The following is a 15,009-nucleotide window of genomic DNA, read 5'->3' on the forward strand; positions in this document are numbered from 1 at the left end:
TTTTCTTTTCAATATACAAATATTTTAATTACTCGAAATATGTTATTTATTAAACAAATTCCATACACGGAATCACACTTTTACAAACCGTAATAACAATCGTTCTAATTCGTTGAATATTTTAAAAAGAGGCGTGTACGCGTTCGAGATTCGCGATTCAAACGGAAAGAAAGTTACCTACTTTCCCGTAAGCTCTTGAAATTCCCAGAAGAGCAAACTCCTTCGAAACGTGGCCCCTTTATGCATAAAAAGGTATTTCCTTATCGTTCCTCGCGATCGCAAAACCGAGCGAAATTGTTACGCAAAACGATCGTATCGTCGCACGCCACCCCTAAAATAGTTCGCCCCGTTCCTCTCCCCCCATTTGCATATTTATTTCCACGATGATAATATTTATCATTTCTCGTCTCGTGGACGAATATTCGAACGATCTTTTTTTTTTTTTTTTTTCTCGTGGATATTATATCCTATCAACTTTCTGACAACATCTGATTTCATTTTTGAAAAAGTAATTTCGTTGAGTCAATTCATTTCGAATTCGTTTAACAGTTGTTGAACAGTTGATAATTAAAGAAGAGATTTCAGATTATAGAAAGAGTAACACTTTGTGTTCGTTTAAGAGAAGAAAAGAAAAATGTTTCGATGTTTCACCAGCATCCCGGTTAGTTGCATCAGAGCTGTGAGAATACAGTGGTGGCAAGGTCTCTCGGATCTCTGAACGAAGTTAACTACTAGGATGCTGGAGCCGAAACTTTGAAACGGTCTTTCAAAAGGGGTACGAGTTTACACCCGTAAACCTCTAACAGTTTTAACTACAAGAGCCTTAAGGATCTAATTTGTAGAAAATTCAATTCCCCCGGATCGGATATATCCTCTCTCAAATCGAGCTACTTCTCGTGCTTTGCGATTAATAGATTTAATTGTAAAAAGTTGATTGAATACATAGTAAGATGTTTGCACAAATGAAACGCGTATTTATAATAGATAGAATAGATGTGGAAAATTTGTGGAGCCAGCTAGTGGATCTACTTTACTAAGTAGAATTCAAATCTGTTGGAAATTCAATTTGGAAAGTATTTAGTTGAAAGTTTAGAATACATTAGCAGATCTGATTAGGAGAAATGAAAAAAACAACTGGATACTGTAGGTTATCTAGAAAATTTGTAATTTAAATCTGTTGGAACTCGATTCGTGAAATATATATAGTTGATATATAGTTTTTTAGTTTTACAGAAACAAACAAATTATTCGCATATAGCTCTTGTCTTTCTTTCTTCAATTATACATACGTTCTATAAAAAAAAATAGAAATAAATTCTATGAACAGAAATCATTCTCTTTTTGTGCGAAAGATAATAAAGATAGATATAAGAAGAGGTAGATATAACGTGAAAATAAAATTTACAATATTTTCAGATATGTTTGAATTTGCACGAATTTACAATTTTTGGTTCCTTGCCATATTCAAGGAATTCAATCTTATTTTCGTGTGTATTTAGATTAACATTTTAGATTACACGTTATATACGATTCTAGGTAATAAATATGCCAGACATTTTTACGCGTTCACTTCTATTCTCTCTTTCTTTTTTTATTGAATCGTTTTTTATTCCTCCTTATCTCACCTTTAAAACGTTCTAACATATGCAAATTTGAAGCATACATTAAATGGATAAAATATACACATGTAAGTTCTTTAGGAACTTAATTGCTGTTACAAAATGATCTTTTTGAATATTTCTAAAGGTATTTTAAACGATAATTCGTTTCATAGCATATACTGCAACATTTTCAAGAAATATACGAAGCAGAATAATCATAAACACAAAGGGAATACCTAAAGATTTATTCTTGTGTAACAGCGTGAACAGCTGGTTACAAGATTATCCATCCTTGTATATTATACTCAATATCTAACGTATAATTCTTCATTATACATTCTTCATTGCATTACATTAACTTCGAACCATTAAAATTTCAGAATAATAAATATTTGTGTAAAATAGATTTCTACTCGCCTTTCTCTTTCGAGATACATATGTCAAATATTTTTTAAAATTCTTAATTCGATTAATTGTTACTACAATGTTATATTTGTGAAACTCCAAAGAAAAAGCATTCGTTGAAAATATATATATCTTAATATTGATCGATATACTGATTTTACTCAACTATCATAAATAGAATACAACTACTCTTCTTTCAAACGATCGATCACTTTTCATTGCATCGCTTATCAACACTACATTTAGTACATCCATTTTATTTTAATATTCACCTCTCTTCTCCATGCAACAACAAGATTCGAGAAAGTTAGAAAAATCTTATCCCAAAAGGGAGGAGGAACCATTTTGCTTCGATACACGCAAAACTCGTCGAGGGTCTAAAAAAAAAAAACATACACACACAGCATCGAAATTCGAACAAGGGTTTCCACCCCCTCCCGAAATATCGAAGAATCACTCGACGTTCCACATCGAGCCCGTTTTCCCTCCCTTTTGTGAAACGTTGTTGAAGAACCCTTTGATTACTTGGCGAGACACGTAGATGCAGATTTGACGAGCGTGGCTTTGACGAGCGAAAGTAAAGAGCCCAGCGCGTGCTCTCGACCGAGCCGCGTGTACACGAGGCCACTTATACCCTCTGTACGCTTCCAATTCGTACATTGTACACAAAACACGATTCACGACAAATTCGATGAACACGGTTGGCGCGCCATCTACCGAGTTTGCATCGCGAAACGCTGTTAGTAGAATCGACGTGTCCCTTTCTCTCTTCCTGACACAGTTCTTTCACGACGATGTTTGAGCGCAGGACACAATGACTAATTACTTTTGGTGAATTCCCGATGATTCTAATCTGAGAACGCAGGGGATGATATTCTTCTTTGGAATATAAATTATTGATCGAGGCTTATTCGTTAATTTAACGCAGCGTGGGGATTTGTGTGTCACGAATCTTTTTGAAAAGATGAAAGAGTTTTCTCTATATTTTATGTATTTTCGAATGTATTAACATTTGAATGAAGCGAGATGATGTCTCACTTTTTATAATATATGTATTAACATCTGTGTATTGTTTGATAAGAACTGGTGGTGGATATTGACTCTGCGTGGGCTAATTTTTTTTTTCTTTTTTTTTTTTTTTTTTTTTTTAAATGCATTCAATGCGGGTTTGTGCTAAGCAAACAGGTATCCAATGCAAGTGTGTTAATTCACATAAGCAGTGTTCCATTGGAAAGGGAATTGCTCGTTGCTTTGTCACCGCAGAAACAATCCATCTGATTTGAAAATGTGTTCACGCCATGATGTGATTAGTAATAGCACGTGTAATTTACTGATGCAGCGATGCCCATTAGCGAAACGAAGTGAAATTAATTTACCGTGTAATTTTCAGAAGATTATTCTGAACAACAAATATTTCCTTGAAAAATCATCGTTCGAGATTATATAGTGTAACTCTGGAATTTTTTAAATTCCAGAACGAGAGTTTTTTTTTTGATTTGTTGTACAAAATTCATTGTTTAATTTATCAGTTAGATATTAATTAACGTGATTATGTAATACAAATGAAAATTGATTAGATATGTGTATGATAAGTGTACATCATTTGTATTTGTACAAGTAACGTTAAATTTAATAGGAGGAAGAGGAAGAATTTAATAATTACGTTGAAACAATATAAATAATTTATGATCTATTCGAAGGAAAAAATAAACAGTAGCTTCGTTATCCATTTCACATTTCAAAACTCTAATCTTCATCCAATTAATTTGCCTCAAAAATACACAAGGATCCATTACCAAGCAGAAGATCATTTCCATGTCAAAAAGATTCAGAAGCTTTCACGAGATTATTTCTTTGTTGTCGATGACGAGAGATTGTATTTAACTGTACAAATACTGCACTAATTAAAATCATAATAATTTTAAAGTGACCATTATTTACAAAGTCCTCCTCTTCAATATCGTATTACTCTCCCTGTTTTTAATACAAATATTGAATTTTTCTTAAGCATTATTATAAGGTAATAGAAATGCTTATCGATCGTCAATTATTATTATTTAAACTGAACAGAAAATTTTAAAAGAAAGAGAACATTTTTAAGCTATATCATAATTGGTAGATAGATTCAAAAAGCTTGACGTAATTGAAAAACGACGATTTATATATAAACCTCGAGAAACAAAAAATAATTACCACTCATATAATGGTAAATAATAAAAAAAAGAAAAATCAAAATTAATAAACACTATTTTCAATAGAGTGCTACTTCTCTGAATATAAAAATATTTTATTCATAAATTTTCCTCTTTCTCCGCGAACATTCTAAATAAATGATTTTTCCAATGATATTCATGCGAAATTAATTAATATTAAACGCATTTCTATTTATCCTACTTTCTATTTAAACCGAATATTTTTTTTTTTTTTTTGTATTAAACAACTTTACAATATTTCGTAAAAATCTCTGAATACATAAAATGTCGAGAGTTCTCGTTTCGGCAGTGCATTTTCAATGTAACATATTCTTTTTGCTGGTAGTAACGATTTTTCCATCCTTATGAATATTATATCATGCATATATCACGAAGAAAGCTGTTGGTCTCGACAAAATGGGGGGCAAACGATCCCACACAACGTGAAGAGAAGATCATCAAAAATCGGTGGAACGTGTTAAATTAACCCTTTTAGCGCTTACTTCGTGTAAGCAAAGTATATAAAAAGGATCGCACGGTGATCGATATGCGCGCGCTATTCGAATTGAAACGAACGATTCGCTTTCTGAGAAAATTGAATGGAATTCGATTAAAAAAGTATTTTTCGATATGATGGGAGTTTATTTAAATATAACATGGATGTACGGGCAAGTAATGTAGCAAGAGTAGTGAAACGTTTCATCGAAACGTTCCGTTTAATCTTATTCCTTATAATTTATTCGTAATTAAATTCTTTAATTTAAAATTCATTTTTGAGAAATTTTAAATTAGCATTTAAAATAACGATATATATTTTTCTTTATAATTCCTCCTATTTATATTTTAAAAGTCTTTGCTCTAAAAATTGAAAAAGATTAAATGAGAAACGAGCATATGGAAGAAATATTATTTACCTTGATACTTTATATTATATTATAATAAAAGAACGAGAAATATCGTTGCTTCAAGTAATTTTGAAAATATTCAATAGAGAGGTGTTGTAAAGTTTTATCGAAAACGAGAAACGATCTAACATTTTTGCGAGATATCTAAAAATGATATTAAACGATGTAACGTACGCAATTTTATCATTTCCATGTGGAATTATTTTCTTCGTGTAATCCTAGTTCTGGCGATTCAGTGAGGATTTAGAAATGTTTTATTTAATTTTTTTCCAACCGCGACCAACCATGGCATACGCAAAATTGCGAATATAAAGGTTTTACTATATTATACTTTGGAAGACAATTTTTTTTTTGTTTTTTTATTTTTTATTCTGTTTTTTTTTCTTTTTTTTTTTTTTACAAAACGACATTTGAAAACAAATATTAAAAATCGAATACAAATATTTTTTTCAAAACTCAATATTCGAAGCGTAAAAAATCACTTTTGCGTAAAAATTGTTGATCAGAGAGATTGCGCCAAATAAAAATGTAATCATAACGTGTCTGAATCTGTATAAAATTCGATTCGAGCCTCCATTAAATATTCTATCGTATATATTTATGATAATAAGAAAGAAGAATTATTGGAAAATACTTCTATCTTTCTATTTTTAAGTTTATCTTGTTTGTCTTTCTTGATTAACATTTACTTTCTCATTAAGAAGTCTGGCAAACAATCTGTTTTTACATATATCAAGAAATCACAAAAAGCAATTTTCACGAGGTAATAAAATCTACTTTTCATCATAGATACGAATAATTCAAATTTTTAATACTTTGTGGTACTAATGATGGAAAAAGAAACGACGATGGAAAAAAAAATAATATTAAACAAATTCTTGAAATTTTCTTTCATAATTACAATTTTAAATAATACGTTATATAAACGATTTAATGGTTAACATTTAACAAAGAAAAACGTATAACAAAAAATAAATTTTTCTCGGATATTACAAAATATTAATTAAAACAGATATCTAAAAAGGACGATATAATTTAGTAATTAAATTGTTTCATTCTAAAGTAACGAGTAAACAAATACTTTTAATCGATACAAATGTACGAGTATTTGCATTTATTATTTTTTAATTAAAAGAAAAAAAAGAGTTGAAAAGAAACGACAATGTTATTTCAAACAGAACGAGAACAAAGTGGCGCATAACACTCGAACACAGTCACGACTCGCGCGTTTTGTTTAGCCAATGTTTTGTTTAACAAGTTGCTCACTACTCGCGTCCATTTGTTAATTTATGCTGAACGAATGTTATTCTTATCGCCTGCAATAAATAACGCGCCTCAATCTGCATTTCATGGATCTGCAACAATTTGCAACTATAACTTCGTGCTCTTCTAAAATTGGATACCTCGTCCAAGACAATTATCCTGAATATAAATCATTCCACGATATTTCTTCTCGTGAAAACTTTCATTGAACTTCGAACTTCTTCACGCGTGATAAAAAAAAAAAAAATACCTTTTTTCGTCTATTATATAGTCGAATTTCGAATCGAGTATTTCTTTCTGAGAATCAATTTACAAGAGATTTGAATAATATCGAAGGCTTGCTAATTCGAAGCAATTAGAAATCACCGCAGCCATTGTTTAACGCGTTAAATGTTCCAGTCTTTTCTATCATTAATAAAGCAGACGTGTGCGCGAATACGTCGGCCATACTGAACACGTGGCGTCAGTGAGGTCCAACAAAGGAGAAATATGCGGAAGTACAATGCGGTTGCACATCGTTCGTGGCATATCGATACGTTGTGTGAAAGTCGCGTCACGAATGAACACGTATGAAGAATAATGCTATGCATATGCGCTAATTGCATTATTTTTAAAATTAAACGAAAGATCTGATGAAATCATTTTAGATTCGTGGAAATACTTTGTGAGATGATTTTAATATACTTGAGAAAATATACCAAAAGTATAGTATTATTATATTCGAGAAATGAATATCTTTGTTATATTTTTATAAAATTCGTAATTATTGTAATAAGTTGTTAGGAGTCATTAAACATTAAATTTACTTTCTCTTTTAGAATCTTAATTTTAACTTATATAGGTAATACATATTGCAAAAACAATTTTAAAAATTACACACACACACATATATATATAATAAATTGAAATGAATTTTTTCTTCTATCTACATCTAATATTATCTAATAAAATTCAAATGATAGAATTATGAAATCGAAATACGACTTTTTAATCCTACAATTGTCCTTAACTTTTATTTTACAAATGCGCTCTATTCATTTTGGATCTTTATCCCATAAGAATACGATACTCTCTCTGACTGATTAATCGTTTCCTTTGACAATTTAGGTCAATTATCACGTTTTGTATGAGATCTGTGGGTGTCCTCATACTTACAAACGAGAGTGTACATGCAACATAGAGATTAGTACAAGGACATTGTGCACCGTGAAAAGCCGAGTATATTAGAAAATATGAGTCATTGAAACACGTACCATAATCAGTATTAGCGTCCGTTATATGACTGTAAAAACTGTCCAAGTTTCAGTAATTTCGCTATTCTAATACTGTGTAGATACAAATGGATTTCTCCTCTTGATTAATTAAAAAATTACAATGAAATCAATTTGAATTAACGAGTATTAATAATAATGAAATAATAAAAACAGAAATAAAAACAAGTTTAAATTTTCCCAATTTTCTATTCGCAATATTCAGAATGAAATAAGAAAGAATGAAAGAAAGAAAGAAAGAAAGAAAGAAAGAAAGAAGTATATGGATTAAGTAAAAGCGAATTTTTATGATAAATGGAGTTGAAGTAAGTAACGTGTAAAGTATGCATTCTTTCGATGATATCCGGTAGCAAAGTATGCAGAAATATTATCCTGCACAACGAAACGGTGGAATAACAGGCTGCAGGCTATTTGTGTGTTTGCTTTTCGCATATCAAACGACGTGTAATATCGTAAACAATGAATTAGACCTGTAGCGAACAAAATCTATTCGTATTCCGCGAATAACGAGAACGATACGATCTTTTCTGGAAAATTACTGCATTTTCTGCAAAATTATCCAGTGATTTCGGGGATGTTTCAATTGAACGGATATGAATATTATACATGTGCATATGTAATACACCGAAATGAAATTTTTTTTTTTTTTATGAAAATATTGATATAAAACGGAATCGATAATTCTTATGAACGTTGTAATATTGATATGTAAATGAAATTGTTAATTCTTACAAATGCCATAGGTATTATTATGGGTATATGTGAACGGGATTGTTAATTGTTTTGAATAATTAAATGTTATTGCGTACTTAAATGAGTAAAATTGTTAATTTTTACGAATGCATTTATACGCATTTTTATTTTTCTCGTATTGAAAAAATATTTCAAATATTTAGATTTTTCGTCTGTTAAGAGATATAAATTATAATGTAGTATATTATGGATCATCTCGATCGATCATTTTACACGTTTTGGAATTTTGTTTAAATTAAATGACGAATTAAAATTGTATTTTAATATGTTGCAATCCATACGAAAATAGGCGGGGTTTAAGTCATCATTTTGTTAATTTCGAAATTGATTAAGAAATATAAACGTCTTTCTAAGTCACTTTTTTATTTAATAAGTAATAATAATTATATAAATTTTCAAAAAAGAAAAGCTTCTATTCTCTTCTATGAACATGAAAACAAAAGAAAGTAGCGAAAATTGAAAAAGTGGATTCAGAAGTTAAACTTTTAGAAAAAAGGAATGAATGTAATAATTTGTTAGCAAATATATATAACCTCTATTCTCGATCCTTTACAATTATACATTTTATCTTTCACGAGAAAAATTCGACAGATGATAAAATCATGTAACAATTTCCTCCTATTGGTTGAATATCAATTTGCGTATAATTTAAAAGTATTCAAAATCTCAAGTTTCTAAAAACAACGTGGCCCATCTCTGAAATTATCCTGCTAGAGTATCAGTTTAGAAAAAATTTATTTGGACAATTTTTCGTGTCTATTCGATTCGCGTGAAAGCTCGACACGAGAATTTAAATATTATTCCGAGTATAAGAGTGAACTTTTCAGGGTAACGAAGTTATTCACGGCCAACAATTACGAGTTTTCGCGCGGAAAATTCCGAAAAGCGTGGAAAGCGTCGCTTTAAATGGGCCACCGCGAAACTTCCGGCGAGAGAGACACGTCAATGTTTTACAAAACGGGCCGTGTCTTCCGGAGTGGAAGTTTCCTGGTTACTTACCTTTTTTTACTTCCTCCCCCTCTTCTTTTTCTTATATCTTCGAATCCAATTATTAAGATTAGACTATTCTCTGCTCTTTCGTCCGTTCTCGAATAGGCGAATGATGAACTGTTCTCGTGTTTCGTCTCTTGATGATGCATATTATTAAAAATTTGCATTTTAGAAGTGGGTTAAAAAGCATGCCATTGTCTAATGATTCAATCAAAGATTTATTTATTTTAGTTAAAACTAGATAAAAATAGAATAAATCGAATTTAGATATAATAATAAATAGACATAGCATAACATTAGATTTTATTTGAAATTGTCTCGAAAGGATTAAGAACTTGCCTTTTTTTCAAAAATGATCGATTTTCAACTCAGTCATTGTGTTCTTGAAAATTTGTCAAACTCGTCTCAAGATAAAAAGGAGCATCATTTTCGACTTATCTTTTCACGTGAAATCACCCTCCTTCGATTTATCTAATCGAAGAACGAGTTATCTTCTTTTCACTCTCTCACATTTTTTTCTTTTCGATGTATCGCGCGTATCTTGTTTACAAGTAATACGTCTTAATTCTTGCATTTAACCGATAGGTGGAGGGTGGGCGCGTTGTAAGGCCAGCTCGCGTGACTGGATCGCATGTTGAGCGACCTACTCCAGAAAAAGAAAAGATAGCGAGCCCGGTGTAATTCAGCCCCCTATGAACGACAGAGAAATATGCAGAAGCGTGACACGGTTGTATCATCGTCGCACGATACCTCGTCACGCGGGATTCACCCGTGAATTTTTCCATCCACTCGATACACACGAATTGTACCCTGCGATTGTTAAATAGCTCGAAACCGTGTATCGATAATTTTTCCAAGATAAAAGATGAAAGAAAATTTCATCTTTTACTTGTATCGTAATAATCTTCTTCGATTTTTGCGACATTTTAGATGAAAAGAAGCATACATGTATTATTAAGATAATTTCTTTTATTCTCCAGTTGAAAATTATTTTGCAATTGCTGCAGCAACGTTGGACTTCGAGATTCTCTACGAGATATACGTGAGATAAACGTGGAATTTGTATAACGGAAGGGGAAATATTGGGAAACGCAAATATAGGGAAAAAACAAATGCGGTTGCGCAATGTTATTTAAACGTTTCGTCCTTTCGCGATCGAGCACAGGGATTAAATATTTAAATTGTCTGTTGGCGGATTCATAATCGATTGATACCGCGCGTCGAAATGTTGCTAACATTGTTGAAAATGTGTTGCGCTTGTTCGAATTTTTGAAAATATTTTTCGGGGCGTTTATTTATTTTTCCCGGGGGCTGTTAATTAATTAACATTGTCACCGTGCTGCCACGTGATTTATACCTCGATTAATTAAATCGCGCTTAATATTCGTGTTAATAACTTGGCTGTATAAATTTTTATTAAAAAATATTTTTTGCCCAAACACTGAATATTTATTGCACTACTGAACTGGACTGATTTATGAATACGTAAGCACACATACGATGATGGAAAAATCTGCTTTGGAAAAAATTTCTTGTGTACCTTTAGATGGAGAGAGAGAAAGAGAGAGAGAGAGAGAGAGAGAGAGAGAGAGAGAGAGAGAGAGAGAGAGACGTATAGTCTCGGTTCAAAAGATATAGGTAATCTTGATTGGCCAGAAGAAAAATTACTTTTATAGAAGATTATCTGCTATGCACCTCATTCCCACCGCGTAACTTTCGCCTATAATATTTTCCTCTATTTTTAGCTGCAAAGAAGATAATTAGATGTCTAGATTTTGATGGATCGCTCTTTATACCGGATTGTTGTAAGATTATGTAGTGTAGTGTGTGTGTGTGTGTGTGTATAACGTTTGAACGTAAACGATTTGTTTTTAGAGGAATGGTAATGGTAACATACAGAGAGTATTATTATACGTTTGACACGTATATTTATTTTCGTATATTATTTTAAAGATTACCTCTTCCATTTATGAATCTACCTTGCTTTTGCGCATTTTCGGATTATTTTCGACGTAATTCGAAAGAACGCATGGTGCGTTGTTCGTCAACAAATTTTTGAAATTTTCGAGAAACGAATAATCTCGTTTTAATTTTCATGCTACGATTCTTGTTATTAAAGGATTCTCTTTGTTGCTCGCGAAAGTATCAGAGCGAATTATTACAAATTTGATGTTAGGAGAATGTGAAAATTTTTAATGAAATAATATTGTTTTTTTTTAATCAGTCCACTCGTTCCTGTTCGTGTAAAATTATCAAAGATCCAATTAGGATTATTCCGTGTTAAACATAATATTCCTGTAATTCTTTCTAGAAAGTAGAACGATACAATTGTCTTTAAAGAGAAGCGAAACGTACAAGTACGTAAGATATCGTGCGAATTTTATTGAAACGATTAATAAACGTTCGTGTGTGGTAAGCTTTAAGCGTTCTAGATATGATGAACAACACATAAATTCGAAAATTAGTCAGCGAGAAAAAGTAGGTAACCGCAAAGCAATACTAATTCCATCCAAAACCGCGGGAGAAACCACGTTTCGCGCGCTCTAAAACTCTATTTAACCACGAAACGAAAGGAATATTATCCAGCCAGCGTTTCGATATGCTTGTCGCCGCCATTTCTTACCATTATTTCGTAAAGAAGAAAAGAAAGAAAGCTTACGAACTCTTTGTTTCGTAAGCAAAATGTGGTATCTATAAGAAATTGTTAAAAGATATTGTGTAAATTGAATTTCAATTTATTATTGTACCAAATACTATTTATTTATGCATTTTCTTTAATTGTTTATATTCCGAAAAAAGCAATGTTGAAAATTGGAATAGATATATATTATATCTTCTATGAAATTTAATATTTCTCATTTAAAAATTCATAATTATAATATTCAATTTTCTTAACAATTTATAAATTTGTTTGTAAAATTCATTTATCTCTTTCAATTTTCCTAAAGAAATAATATCGAGAATTTTAATCAATTCAATATCACACACACACACACACACACAGCCACATAACAATCACGAATATTTATTTATTTATCAGAATTTCGATTATTTAATTAACCAATATATTATATTTATTTAATCAATTTCAACCTACAACATTCCACCATTTTTATTTATCGATCCTATTATTTAATTTACTTTATTAAAAAAAAAAAAAAAAAAAGAAACGATTTAAATCAAATCCATATAAACAAATATCCATATCCACTCGCTTTTCGTGTGTTAACAGACGGTATAAATGAACCGGAAGAGGGAAATTTTACAGGGACTTATCTCGAATTTAATCGTACGTTAAGATGCGTTCGAAAGAAAAATTAACTTCGCCAATTATGAATGAACTCCGAACGAAAGCCACCATCGATCGATCCATCGATCTCTCTCCTCCTCTCCCTATATCCCGTTTCGTTCCATGCTCGTTGCGAATACGCTTATAATATTCCCAATTTTCCGCGTGTACATGCGATCTATAAATAATCGGTGAATTTTCGACATAAGCACGAAATTTCGACGTATGAAATTTCATTCGAGATGCTCGATTGCCTTCGTTATTGCCGAAAATTCTCGACCTGTGTCACGGTTGTTAAGAGATCCGGTTCGTCAAATTGTTTCCGCTTATCGGGGTGCATTGGAAACGTTGCTCGCGCCGATACGAAAACACTCCATTTAAATTTGTATTAAAGGTTTATTACGCATTACGAAATTTCGCTCCGATTTTCATTTTTGAATAAAAGTTTACTTTAAATTTGGGAAAAATTTAATTAATCTCAGTGTAATTGAAGTTAACGTAATTGAATCTTATTAAACTTAATATTCTAACTGTGTGATAGTTTCCAAAGCTTAAAAAAAAAAACTTGAATTCATTATCGAGTCTGTATTTTTACACTTCAATGGAAGGAAACACACTCTCATCTACGATCATCAAATATGCGTTCAATGAATTTTTCATATTCGGGTCTAAAATTCTGGCTGACAATTTATTCGAAAAAGTAGTTTTTGCCAGGAAAATTTGTAGAAATTATTACGCCGGCCAATTCAGTATGAAACATCTTTCATACTCGACACACGTCGTAAATGGAACACGAGAGGCCAATCATGTTTTAATAACGTCGTAACCGATGCTTTTCTTTCTTCTGTTTTTATCTCCTTGCTCTGATTGAAAATATATATATAACGTAGATCACACTTCTTCCTCTTCTTCTCGTCGTGAAACGTGAGTCGGAACTTCGCCACGGTTGAAGAGTTCCGGCATACTCGGTCCGGAAATCGGAAACAAGAAAATTTATTAGAGCCGAAATCTATATATTTTTCGACAGACAGAGAGTATCCTATGGTTTCCTTTTCTTGAAGAAAATATTTTTCTTTCTCTCATTTCTTCCATCTTTTTGACGATATATTTGAAGATATTAAAAAAAGTTTCACAAACTTCTCTCAATATTATAATTAATAAACAATATTACTCAATACTATAAAATCGTAAATATCATTTCTACGATATCAAGCTCGATTAAGGATTCATAATTCACGTTAAATAATTAACAATTATCGGAACAAATATAACGTAAACTAAACTGAGTCGCAAAATAATTAGAATCGCTTGAAATTTGAGAGGGAAGATCTTATAATCCGATCCAACGTTTCTTTTTCTCTTTTTCTCGCGTCACGTCACGTCTATCACACGCAAACTAGACACGTTTGTCCACGGCAAATATCGATTCCGTTGCATCGATACAACCCGTCGATGAAGTTGTATACCGATGTAAAAACGCGGGAAGATATCATTCCGCGGGGTTCTCCGCCTCGTTATCACGTACACGTTGATGAATGACGCGTGCAATGGGCCCTCATAAATCACGTTCCACGCCAACACGTCGTCCACGGAATCATAAATATTCACGCTCTCCTCGCGTTGCGTTTTAACCTCGTGGAAAACCGAACGAAAAGTCGAACCCTTCGAACGAAGGAAACCGAGAGGTTTTGATAGCGTGTGCCATTCGAGTGTGCACTTCGATTATGAGAATAAAATAAAAGGTATGAACGATGATTTACGAATTGGAATTGGTTTAATGGAAATTTCAGTAACTTGGAAACGAACTATTTTGAATGTAGGGTTGATTTATATGGGGTTGAATGGCGTGTCATATACGTGGATTGTTTAAGGGAATATAATATTGGAAAAATATGAGTTTTAATAATCCAATAGAGAGTTTATACTGTTTTATGTGTAGGATGTTTGCGAATGAATGATTTAGAATTATTGTATCGTGCAATTGGATAGCATTGCAAAAAAAAACTTTTGTCTTGAATTTTAATACGATTTATATATTTAAATATTGTTGTTTTAATGTGCAGGAATAATGTGTGTTGCAATTGTTGAAGATTTTTACGGAATTTTAATAACCACAATAATTTCAGTATGATCCTCGAAATATATGATTACATGTGATATAATTTTATATAGAGATAATTTTAGATAGGGTTAAATTATGAAGTTGAGTAATGCTTGAAATTTGGATTATGGATTTCAATAATTTCGTTGGGATTTCGTGTAGATATAGCTTCACGAATAATTCGTGAATAAATGATGGTAAATTTCGGTAATTTTAATAAAATCAATGCGATCTTTGAA

The 15,009-nt window shown here is 31.6% G+C and overlaps 1 protein-coding gene across 1 annotated transcript in view; it reads left to right on the forward strand.

The window, feature by feature from the left end:
• Positions 1-15,009, forward strand: part of LOC147656398 (semaphorin-1A-like) — a 144,128-nt gene that overhangs the window by 110,025 nt on the left and 19,094 nt on the right. The gene's annotated exons all lie outside the window — the stretch shown is intronic.

The sequence above is a fragment of the Apis florea genome, unplaced genomic scaffold, assembly GCF_048593485.1.
Source record: "Apis florea isolate Af1SG1 unplaced genomic scaffold, ASM4859348v1 contig_3780_pilon, whole genome shotgun sequence".
NCBI lineage: Eukaryota > Metazoa > Arthropoda > Insecta > Hymenoptera > Apidae > Apis > Apis florea.